This window comes from Frankliniella occidentalis, unplaced genomic scaffold (assembly GCF_000697945.3).
Source record: "Frankliniella occidentalis isolate FOCC.00 unplaced genomic scaffold, Focc_3.1 Scaffold23, whole genome shotgun sequence".
Lineage (NCBI taxonomy): Eukaryota > Metazoa > Arthropoda > Insecta > Thysanoptera > Thripidae > Frankliniella > Frankliniella occidentalis.
In genome coordinates, this window is record NW_026267153.1 from 937,236 (window position 1) to 949,420 (window position 12,185).

At 52.4% G+C, this 12,185-nt stretch overlaps 1 protein-coding gene across 3 annotated transcripts in view; it reads right to left on the bottom strand.

The window, feature by feature from the left end:
* Positions 1-12,185, bottom strand: part of LOC113216127 (acid sphingomyelinase-like phosphodiesterase 3a) — a 206,940-nt gene that overhangs the window by 57,311 nt on the left and 137,444 nt on the right. For all 3 annotated transcript variants that reach the window (XM_026435862.2, XM_052265095.1, XM_052265094.1), the window contains one exon: positions 1,550-1,606. The gene's annotated coding sequence lies outside the window, so the exon portion shown is untranslated. The remainder of the gene's footprint in view (positions 1-1,549; positions 1,607-12,185) is intronic.

Below are 12,185 nucleotides of genomic sequence, written 5' to 3' on the forward strand. Positions count from 1 at the left end.
TTTAGCGTTATACTTAATAATGGTATAGTAATTTTAGGATTCTGTTAAGGAAACTAAAATTTGGCAATCTTTCTAGTCATACTAAAACAAGGGTGTTGCAGAGAGCTGGGGAGTGATCAACGCGGCCTAGATCCTTTCTAGGTGCAGCGCACCATTATACCAAAGTCAGTCACAAGGGATAAGAGTCGTCAGGCGGGCGGCAGTTTGTTGAACGGTCAATTAGCACAATACGGACGAGCATGACGCTAGAAGCTCGAAAAAGGTGTTTGATTGTGCGTGCGTGTGCGTGTGTGTGCTGAGGGGATAGGAGAGGGGGGGGGATGGTCAACAAGGTCATAGGAAAGGGCCAACGACAGGAGGCCTACAGAGCTTCCATAAATATCTCATCTTTGCGCGGCTATCACATCGGAGTGCAGGCAGCCGTGACGCTCGACAACGCTGTGCAACTCTCAGTATAGTGCAGCATCGGCACTATTGTTACGCCGCATCATTGACGTACTCGGCAGACGTACGCAACGCAGGCATCGGAACCAACGCGGCGTGAGTGACAGGTTCCGGAGGGGCGCACAAGGTTGCAGAGAACTCTTCGGAGCCGATGGTGTAACTACGTGTGCGTACGGGAGCATCATTGTGTGTGTGTGTGTGTGTGTAGGTGTAGGTGTGCCTATGTGTGTTGGAGGAGGAGGGGGGGGGGCCGTTTCCGCCCCGCTGGGCACGCAGTCGGCAAGGCAAGGAGCAAACACACACCCGAGCCCCGACTAGGTAAATACAGAATACCATCGTTTTGCATACACGCCGATGTTGTGGGCACGATAGTCTGCGCGTGCGTGACTGCAGATATATTTTTAGAAGTTTTTTTTTCCCTACCATCTTTGTTGGTATTCCCTTATAGTGGGGGTTTAATAGTGTGCCCGGGTTGATTCCCTCTCTGCCTCCTCTGCTTTTCATCTCCTGCGCGGTTTCGAAAATTTGATATCTAAGTACATAACGCTGTCACGTGACGATAAAATTACCATCAATAGGGGCACTCCTGCAGGACGGCGTGCAACCATACAGTGTGCGTGTCATCGTGTGTTTGTTTTAGTGTTTGTGCGTGTATATGTGGGCCGAGTGTGGCGGTGCTGGTAATGCCGGACATTGATTTTGCGACGGCAGCGACCATCGCCACTTTGTATCGGTGTGATTGTGATATAACCGAATCGGCATAGTGCACAACCTGAAGGGGATATGAATTGCGACGTGTTTTTGACATAAGACTAAAATACCCTAGCATACATATAATGTTAAAAATAGTTGTTGGAAAACAAGTATTTTTGAGTTCCCACAGCTGTAGAGAAACAACGAAAGATGTCAATATACAACAAATGCTGTTGGGAAACAACGTTCTTGAACAGCCTCGTTGTAACAAAGCAGACTGTTGTAATAAAACAACGCGAGTTATGCTATAAAAATTGACAACATATTTGCTCGTAATGTTCATTATTTTTTAACACTCTGCTGTCTGAGAAGACACCGAGAGCGAATGCAGCGTTCCGTTGCGTTTACTCACCTTGGCTCGACACATGTAGGGCTCCATGCACGCGGGAGAGTGGCACGTGGCGTCCGTCTGCAAAACACAAATGGCGGTGTTAGTTTCGGTGCAAGTCAATGCCAGGGATACTAAAAGAATAGAAAATTGAAATTCCCTGACATTTTCCTGAATATCCCTGACAACAAGATTAGCAGTCAGAATGGAATAAAGGGGACTTTTGCGAACACCTCGCTGAGAACCCGAAATAACGCTGCAAGCCGTTTTACCCTGACACAGCGTTCAATTCTCTGACCTATTCCTAACACATTTTCGTCTCCCTGACATTTTCCTAAATTCCCTGACTTGAAGCAGCCCTGAATGCGTTTTTGGTGTACATCATTGGATGTCTCTTCATGTAACGTTCAGAGAGCAGAATATAGAATACAGTAGGTACCGGTTTACAGGATATACATGAATGACAAATAGACAAATGTAAAAAGAAAGAAAAAACAAAAACAAAAAAAAATTGCTAATCATTGGTGCGTAGGTAAACTGTTCCTGAACTGAAGAGAGCGAGAGCGAGAGAGAGAGAGAGAGAGAGAGAGAGAGAGAGAGAGAGAGAGAGAGAGAGAGACGAGGGAAATGCGGGCAGGACAACGTGCAGGTAGGTAAAGAGGTGGCAGCCGGGCAGGGGCATTTCGCTGGCCGCCCGCGCCAGAAAGCCATCAGACCATGATGCCCTATGGCCCCGCCTGCCTTTCCGTCTGTCGTCCCGGACGGGCTGGGCGGGGCGTGCCGAGAGCTGGTGAGGGCGCGAGAGCAGCAGGTGCAATGTTCGTGACTGTTAATCGACCCCACCTACTCCCACCCACTGCGCCCCGAGGGCCAAGAGGGAGGAAGAGACAGAGGATTTTTCGAAAAAAAAAATCAGCATCCCCTTTCCTGGTTTCCACGTCATGTCTCCCGGTCGGGTCTGACCGTGCGGCGTCAATCGTACGGCAACAGACAACTCTTTCCCAGACACACTCAGGTATCGGCAGCACATGTCCTCTCGCAGTATTGACTCGGCCGTCGCCGCCGGCGCCAGCGCCTTCGCGTTGCTACATTATTCACTCTCCGCCGTATTTCCGCTGCTAAAGGTCGCTCGCCGCGGCTTCGGTTCGGGGCAGTTCGGGGCGGTGGTCGGCCCGGGCGCGGCATCTCCGCGCCACGGGCGGCACCAGGGTAGCGCGGCCTCAATTATAGAACGGCGTGTGTCACGCAGCGCGTCACGCGGCGTCACGCTACCGGCCATCAATTAATTGGGATCGAACTCTTCGTCCGGCCCCGGCCAGCCGGCCGGCCGCCAGCCCAGCCGTCACTGCCGTTCCACCCGGCAGATCGACAGGCACACGCGACGACGCGACGCTAATGGCAACACATCTGCATGGCGACGCCTCGCCGGCCGCCGCGGTCAAACATTCAGACGGGCACCGGGCTCCAAGATAGGATCGCGACACAGTTTAGTAGTTAGGGACTCTCTACAGGGACTTTTCCCAGTCCATGAAAAGATGCATTGTTTGATGAGCGTATCTTGGCGAAATGCAACTGTGTATGGAATATCCCGCGAATGGCGAGTTTGCCTCTCTCTATCCTCTCTCTCACGGACGAAACGAAATTTTGTCTACAAAGAAGATAAAAATTCGTCACATAAGTTAAAATAGCCAGACAGTTCAAACTGCAATTTCGTTTTACCGTGTGTCAGGGCTACGACAACAAAGTAGGATAGCGTACCATCGGAGCCATTCACGTATTGTTGTGTTGTAGCCCGTGCATTCGATACAGTTAGATTTGCAGAGGGGATGCTAAAGATATGTTGTGTTTAATTTAATTCATTAGAAAAATAAACAAAAGAGCCGTAAATGTGATAAAAGTTAGTAATTTTGCAGCCTTACGACAAGAGAACTGCTTCGCTGGAACTAGAACTCTGCGGAAGTGATCAAGGAAGCGAGGTAAGAAGATGGGAAGGGCGAGTCTTCAAATATAAATACAAGCAACATAAAACCAAACAACTGTGTTCATTCACTTTCAACCAAAAATGTATGGGGACTATTCTCGGATAGCGAAATGGCCTTATAAATGTGCGAACATGAGTCGCGTGGTCCCGGGCGAGGCGGCAGGGCGGCCTGCTTCGCCCACCATGCCCGCCTTCATTGTGCATGAGATGGGCTGGCGGCGAAGGGGAGGCCCCGCCCCCGCCTACCTAGGCTGCCTAGGTATTCATCGGATCGTCCCTTAACACCATTAGCGAAGGGCCCCATGCCCCCGCGCCTGCACGGCCAAGCCGCCGCGCCCTGCCGCCGCGCCCCACGGAAGTGCAACGCCTTCACGGCGCGTGTAGTTTCTTAGCGCTTGTACGTGCGGAACACTGCAGGAGAGGAGGGGGGAGGGTGGCGTGAGCGGGTGTGAGACCCCTCTCGACCCGCGGAAGGGGCAGGCACGAAAGAGACATAAAGAGCACCGCTAGAGGCAACGGCCACGTCCTATATGTTTTGCGAAGGTGTTTTACTCAGTTCTTGAAAGGAAAAAGCCCACAGCTTTGAAGAAGAAACCTAATACTGTATTTTGCTGTCTACGTCTACACTCATCAAAGCCTGGGTGATCACCCCTGCACTCTCAGATCCCTTAACGAAGTTTTTGTATCTTGCTAGCAACGCTACGGTAACAACAAACACATCTGTTTGCTGTTATTTAGGGGACATCCTAGTGTAGCGGCTCAAAAACAAGGGTGTTTTTGGGATTCAATTGGTGGGAAATGATAACTCTTATAGAACATCGGTAAAGGCCATTTAGTAGAGGGTTCTTCTAACTTTAAAACAGCGAAACGTAAGTCCTGATATTTTCATTGTAGCCGGAGAAAAGTGGTGCAGAAGAGGCCCCTCCGCGCATGTCACATAGTCATGGGCGCAAGCGTCCAGGCCGACTCCCGACTCAGTCGTCTGAAACAGTCCGGCCCAAGTTTTTTAGACTCGGAAGGAACCCGGCTATGGTTGGAACTAGAACTTTTCTGGTGAAATGATTTTTAGTATTTTTCCGAGTAAGGTAAACTTTTGATACTAAAATTTAGGGAAAATTGTCAAAGTTATGATTTTTTTTCTGTAGGAAGGATTACTAAATATAATGAACAATTACAAACACGCACACGGTAAAACCAAGCCCTGAGATCTCCAGGAGTTTTCCTCATTTTCCAGGGGTATTTGGAAGAGTCTCAGGAAACGTCTGGGAAACCCATCAGGAGCGTCCTGCGATTCACAGGAAGATGTCCGGGGGGACTAATTCACCTGGGAATCCCAGGGCGCGGTTCTACCGTGCAATGATTTCCCAGTATCGTCTCGCCCGTCGCAGCCGATTAGAAGCCTTTGCTCAAACGCTGCTTCGTAGAACGCCGCTTGTTCTACAACGCGCTGTGTGCTGCTGGCAGAGCGACGGCGAGGGCTGGCGGCGCCAGTGGTATGCAGCCGACCGCAGCCCGGTGCGGTCAGGGGCCACGGCCAGCGGCAGGGCGGGCGCCACTGTCGATGACATCTCATCACAGGGTGGAAATGGAAAAGGCGAGGAAGAGATAGCGCAGCGCACAGCAGAGACAGACAGCCAGAGAGAGAGAGAGAGAGAGAGAGAGAGAGAGACCAGAGGCAGCCATCAAGTGGAAGTATAGACATAAAAATGTTGTAGGTGAGCGGATGAGCGGGTCAGCGGGGGCGTGGCGTGGCAGGGCGAGGCGGGGGAGAGGTAGGGCGTGCTCAGGCACCCTGTGTGTGTGTGTGGGGGGGGGGGGGGGCAGCGTCAGCTCTACGGCCAGCCTGCTTGTTGTAAAACCAGCTGTAATCACAGGAGCGATCGCGGACATTGCGTATGCCGCGCAGGAAACTGGAGCGGGAACGAGCTGGAGGGACAGAGGAGAGGGGGAGTAAAGAGAAGGGGGAGGGGAGGGGGGGCAAGGAAGTGCAGGAGAGGCGAGGAGACGGGGAAGTAAAGAAGCGGGTCGAGGAGGAAAAGGGGGCTGCAGAGAGCGGGGGTTTCAGGGGAAGGGGCTGCTAGATGTGATAGGAGGGGTGGGTGGGGGGCGTGGACCTTGGGCGCGCGGGACTGGTTCAAGAAGTGTAACAAAGGAGGGCGCGCAGGTGAGGAGGGGGAGAGTGAAGGGGGAGAGGTGGGAGAGAAAAGAAAGAGGCGCGAGGAGCGGCAAGGGCGTAAACATGCAGCAGCCGTAATTGACAGCGCGACGCTGTCCCTCGCCTTGTGTGCCGGCGGGGGCCACACATTCACGCCGCCAGCGCGTCGTCACTCCCCCCCCCCCCCTACCCTCCCCTGTGCCGCGGTGCCATCTCATGCTAAACGCCTTCCACACTCCGCACAGGATGGCGGCTGCAAACTTGGCCACAATTGCACAGCCCGGCGCGCGCGCGCATCCAGGTCGACACAAGCACAAGACGCGATGCCGCCGACGACGGCGGTTCCCGTTCCCACCGCCCCCCCTTCACTTCCGGGTCTCGCCCCCTCCTCATTTGCATAGTCATCCCCCCCCCCCACACACTCCTCCCGCATGACGCCCCCCTCTTGCTGCCGCCTTTCGCCTTTTTGAGCGCGCCGCCCCCACACGTTTCCGCCCCCGCCCCCCGGCGGCAAGCAAGGATTCGCACACGGGGAGCGGCGGTGCGGCGACGACGTCGACGCAGAGCCAAAAAAGTTTGGCGCATAGTTGGGGAGCATCCAATTGAGTCGTAAAGTCTTTCGGCGCCGCGGAATAAACACGGAGAACGGTCGTTACATCGTGCGAGTAAAACTACTGCCCTTTACTTTGTTTCTTAAAGAGCGCGGTGAGCGCGGCGATGGGGAGGGAAAGGGGGCGCGGGCAGCCACACTGCAGAACCACACTTGTGTCACTGCCACAGTCATTCACTTTACAGCTCTTGTTTGGTTCGTTCAAATCCAGCCCTAGTTCGACAGTAACATTTGTTGACGTTTCAGACAATGTTATTCCTCTTCTTTCGCAAGCGAGCCATTAGCTCGCACGACAACTCCACGGAAAAATCTTTGCTATGAGCAAAAGCCTTCATAATTTTTCGGGAATCATAGCGATTTAAAGTTAATAGTATAAAGTACCGACAGCTGATTTGGTACTAATGGATAACCATCCATAGGCCTCTGCCTTTCTCAGTTAACTGTAGAGTGATCCGACTCCTTTTTGCCCTGGGCCTCACTGCCTTTGCCCCATCCCTTTCATCCGACCCCAACCCGACCCTAGCCTACCCGTTCCACTCGCGCCTCCCGCGACAAGCGCGGCGTTAATTTCGGCCCTCGACCACCGCCGCGACCCTTAACGGGTAGGACACAAGAGGCCCGGCCCAGGCCCACGAGCCGCATCCCACAGCCTCCACCCCGCCCCTCACCCCCCTTTTTGAGCGCTCGCGGCGCGCACAAGATTCAATTTGCGGCCTGGACCCCTTCCCGGGGGCTGCTCTGTGTGACATCGCGAGGGGCGGGGAGGAGGAGGAAAGAGAGAGTGCGAGGCAAAGAGCGCGTGAGATATAGAGTTTGGGAGAGGGAGAGAGAGGGAGGAGAGAGAGAGAGAGAGAGAGAGAGCAGGCGGAGAGGCATCAGGAGGAATTGCGGTGAGAGCGGGGTCCTTTTTACCCCCGCCTGTCTCTGATGATGTCGGGACCCTGAACGCTTGCGAATTGGTTATCGCCCTGCCAGCCCAAATTTTCCATCACTATATGTGCCGGGACCGCATCGCACCGCAGCGCGGAGCTTCCCCCTCCCCTCCATCCCCCCTCGCTCATACCGCAAGCGCAATACCATCGGCCGGGAAGAGAGGGAGACAAACGAGGAAGAGAAAGGGGGAGAGGAGACGATATCCACAACGTAAAGATGTAATAATATACCGAAGGGGGAGGAAGGGATGATGTTGCAGAGCAAAAGTATCGCGCAATTCAATTGAGCCATCCCTTCCACCCCACCTATCTCCCCCCCCCCCTTTCCCCCTATCTCTCTCTCATACGCACACACTCGCACACAGATCTCGCGCCCGCCAGGTCCCTTCCCTCGATGCTCAATGTTCATTGAGGCGAGTGAACCGCTGCGTCGTTTAGCTAAAACACGGCTGCGTGTTACTCGCACCCCACTCCCCACCTCTCACAGGCCTAGGCCCAACAGGAGAGCCGTTTTCGCCCCGAGACACACAGCAGATTCCGGATTGATTTCCAAGTTAAAACGGCATTGTTGTTATCAGCACGGTTCCATGGCGGCGGTGATGAGGGCAGAGCAGACAGAGCAGGCAAAGCAGGTAGGGCAGACAGGGAGAGGGACAGACAGGTAGGGGGTAGGGCAAACCAAACAGGGCACTCAGAGCACTGAACAGGCAGGGCAGGCATCACAGTCAGGGCTGGAAGTTCAGGCCATTCCGGGCGCGCTGCCAGTCACGAGCCGACACTATTGTCGTTCGCCGTCGTGCTAATTCTCGCGCGCATCAGCAGAGGCGTGCAGCAAAGTAAAGTATATAACGCCTTCCCTTCCTGCGCCAGTTATCTCGTCAATTTCATTGCCCCCTGCGGCCCCACCCTGCCCCGGCCTGCCCTGCCCTGCCCCCGCCTCTTCATTCTGCCGCTCGGCTTGCTGCCGCCAATCTTGCGAGCGCCATGAGCACAGCCATGAGCGCGCCGTCAACGTCACGAGGGTGAAGTCATGACGAAGTCATGAACACGGCCGGACGATTTATGACGGGCCCCTTCTAGTTTGCGGCCATCTCCACTTTATAGGCCAAACAAACTCTGCGATGAGCCGCGGGGGGCGGAGGCCCGGCGGCGGGCGTCGGCGGCCAGCGGCAACGACGAGAGAGGTGCACGAGTGTGCTCGTCCAGGAAAGGGAGGGGGGGGGGAGAGGAGGTGTGAGTGGCGGCCGAGGAGTGTGTGGCAAGTGTGTTCGAGTGGTGAAGTGTGAAGTGCGTGCGGTGTTAAGGGCAGATATGTGTGTGTGTGTGAGTGTGTGTAGCGGTTTGAGAGTGTGCAGTGCGTTTGAGGCCGATATTCGAAGGTTTGATAAGGGCTGTAATAATGCGTGCGAGAGAGAACCGATTGCCTACAGTAAGGGCGCTAGCATGTGCCGGACTCCGGAAAGATGACGAAAAGATGAAACGCATTCCACATTGGTGTCGTTTTGTGTCAAGTACTTATACTGTTTAAGTTGAGAAGCGAGGGTTGTTCAAAAAGTGGGTATGTTTCGTTTTTCTCAGATTCACCCGACAGCTCGACGCCTGCAAGATTCGGGGTAGGCTAACCCGCAGCACACGCATGCACTTCTGGCGAGATGTTGCCTATCTTACAGGCGCTACGAGAGCTTGCAGAGGCTGAGCGTAAAAAGTTCGTAACGGCGAACGGCGGAAGTACTTTGCACATGAGCCCTAATCGGCCCTAATTATGATTTGTTAAAAATGATCAGGCAGAAGTAGGACAGTTTGTCGGATGATCCTTATTAAAAGTGCAACTGCAACTTAAACGCTGCCACTGTTCTGCACGGATCGCCACAGATTTTCAAAATCCGTTAAGAACACTGACCCACACGGATAAAAAGACTTTGTTGTGGGGTTCAGTTCTGTTTGGTGGGCTAAATTCGATAGATGAAATCGAGAATCCGATACTCACAAGGAGGAGTTGGTTGTCACGACCGAACACTTGTACGAATAGAACTAAGCTGGAGTTTTGTTCTATTACTCATAAGTGGACACATAACACTTCATTTTATAGCACTATGCATGCGCACAACGCAGCGCAGAAGAGCGCCCTTTCGACGCCGCTTTACGGCCGCTGCCGATACCCGATGGAAAGGCAGGAGCGGAACTGCCAATAATTAAGCGAGAGAGGGGTGCAGCTAAGGTTCACGACGTACTCACGCACCAACAGCAGCACGTCGTCTACCATCTGCAGCTGCATGCCCCGAAACACCGTCAAGCACAATCGTGATTTCAAAGATTACCATAATAAATACAAATAAATACGCCACATAAGTATGGTTTAACTTTAACTGTGCACTGTACACATCAATTCTGTTTGTGTTCAACTCGGTAGTTGCACATATTTGAATAATCAACTCCGACGTTTAAAAAAAACATTAATACGAAAAGGGAAAGTCTAAGAGGGGGATGCATCTTACATGGTTGCCACAAACTTTCCATTTCCCTTTTCCCTGAGTTTTCCCTGATTTCCAGACACCTTTTCCCCAAATCTCCTTGAGTTTCAAGCATTTTTTTTTCGGTAAAGGGCAAGGGACTTATCCCAAAAACTTTAGTAGAAAACACTAACATTCTGAGAACTGTATCCGAAATCAGGACGGATAAGTCGAAAGATCCGTTAGCTCTACGGTCCCGACCATACAAAAGGGTGTGGCTTACGCTCTCTCTGTCTCTGTTCGGTACCACGGTGGCGTAACACTACGCCATTACACTGCACCACATTTCCTCGTTCCATTCAACACGACATAAATGCTGGGGTGACCCCTGACCCCGTGCTTAACGCCACAGTGCTTTGATTCTACAATCGATTACTCTAATGGATCTATGCAATCTGTGTGTCCTGGAAACACGGTAGGTAGCTATGCGGAGAAGTGGCGAACGTTTCTATTCGAACTTCCATGTCAAAGCCTATGGAACGAGGAAATGTCACATGGTGCAGGGAGGTCTTCTGTGTCTGTCTGGTGTTACGCATTGTACCGGACAGTCGCCTCACTGAACTGTCATGTATTCATCATTCTATTATCCGTAGTTGACAATCCTGCCTCCACCGCCTTGTATGGATCCTACAGTGTTTACCTGTTTCGTATTATTCGTTGAATAAACTACTTTACACTTGACTGTCAAATCAACATCTCCTCTCTTCTCCCCCTCATTGGGCCAACTTCCTTTAAATAATTCATCAAGCTCTGTCCGTACCGCGGATACGACACAAAGTTCAATATACAAATTTTTACACTTATTATTTTATGCAAATAAAAATTACGTGCATATGTAGTTTTCCAGGTTAAGGTTTTCCACAGTTGTGGCAACCATGATCTAACAGAAGAGTTGAGCATCGACGAGTTATTCGTTATATTTACTGTTCGGCGGATTTTACTCCTTTAATTGTGTTTCCCCTTCCCACATCAAAATGCCCAAGAGGCTATATAGCACGGATCGACGTGTTTCACTCGAGCTGTGAGGGGAGGAGGAGGTGCTGCAGCACTATTCGCCAAGAAAGTCTCTCGACGCGCGACCACACAGCCCCGTGCGCGTTTAGTGGGTGCTTCACCCAGAGACGTTCCACATACCACAACCACGGCCCTCCCTCCCTACGCTCGTTCTCTCTCTCTCTGTCTCTCTCTCTCTCTCTCTCTCTCTCTCCCTCCCTCCCTCCCTCCCTCCCTCCTTCTCCTCTTGCAGCTCCCCTACTCATACGAGACCACATAGCGTCGGGCACACAGCCTCCGCCGGCACCGTCGCTAAAATGAACGTAAAGTGACAGTGTAGCTGAAATAGCAAAAGCCGACGCACGCCAACCGGATGATGACAGAGAAAAATAGTTGGCGAGGAAAGGCGGGAGGGATAGTGGTAGTTTGAACGCACGCGCCTCTGGTATGCGTGAGGGAGAGAGAGAAAAGTAAACGTAAGAACAATGGGGAGCTAGCACAATGTCTAACGCTACAGGTGGTGCACACAGACGAAGTTGGAAATCCTACAGCACCGGAGGGCGAGCTGAGCTTTGCAAATCCAAGATGAACCTGTATGCCAGTCTTGGACACCCTGAAGGATATGTCAAATTTGCAACATAGATTATATTTATGCAGGGGATAGTGCTACAAATGGTAAAGTTAAAACTTTCTACAGCATACATGTCCATGTACAAACTATCTTCTGCGCATATGCACAAAAGGTATCAAAGCATTAAAGAGATGCTGCATATACAAGTGCACATCGATACATGGATTTACAGAGGGATAATCGGGGGGGTTGCTAATTTCACATTTTCTCGGCGATTCAGGCGCGCTCGAATGGTTCCTGGCACCCCGGGTCAAAATCCAGAGCGACTATTCACGTTTTTTTCGTGTTCGAATAAAAAGACGCGAAAAGTCACTCTGGATTTTGACCAGGGATGGTCGCGAGGGCGGGACTAGAGGAAGGGTAGACCGTGGTGTGTCGATACGGCTTACTGTCTCTGCATAAGGGTTTGCGAGTCTGTTTTCGCCGCCCCGTCCCCGCCTCGGCGGCGGTGGGGATGGGGAGGGTAAGGAAGGCAATTTGCCCCCGAGACGCCCGACTTGGCTCCGCGGTCGTGCGGTGTACCACGTGGCGTGGCTCGGCGCGGCTCGGCGGGGCGTGAGGGGAGCCAGCGATGCTGGCCTATTGACTCAGCCCCATTATTCCACACTCTTAGCTCGGAGACGACGACGACGACTTTCCACCCAACTGATGCATGTCTCAGCCACCAGTGCCTCCAAAAGGGCAGGCTGTTGCGGGCTTGTGCAGTTTTCGCTCCCAGGTGACAAGCCCGCACGAGCCCGCAAGATTTTTCATGTCCAAAATTTGCATATTATTTTCAATTAAATTGAATTTGTGCTTTGACAGATGTTACTGAAGGAACCCATTCTTAAGATCTGTTAAATTATAAA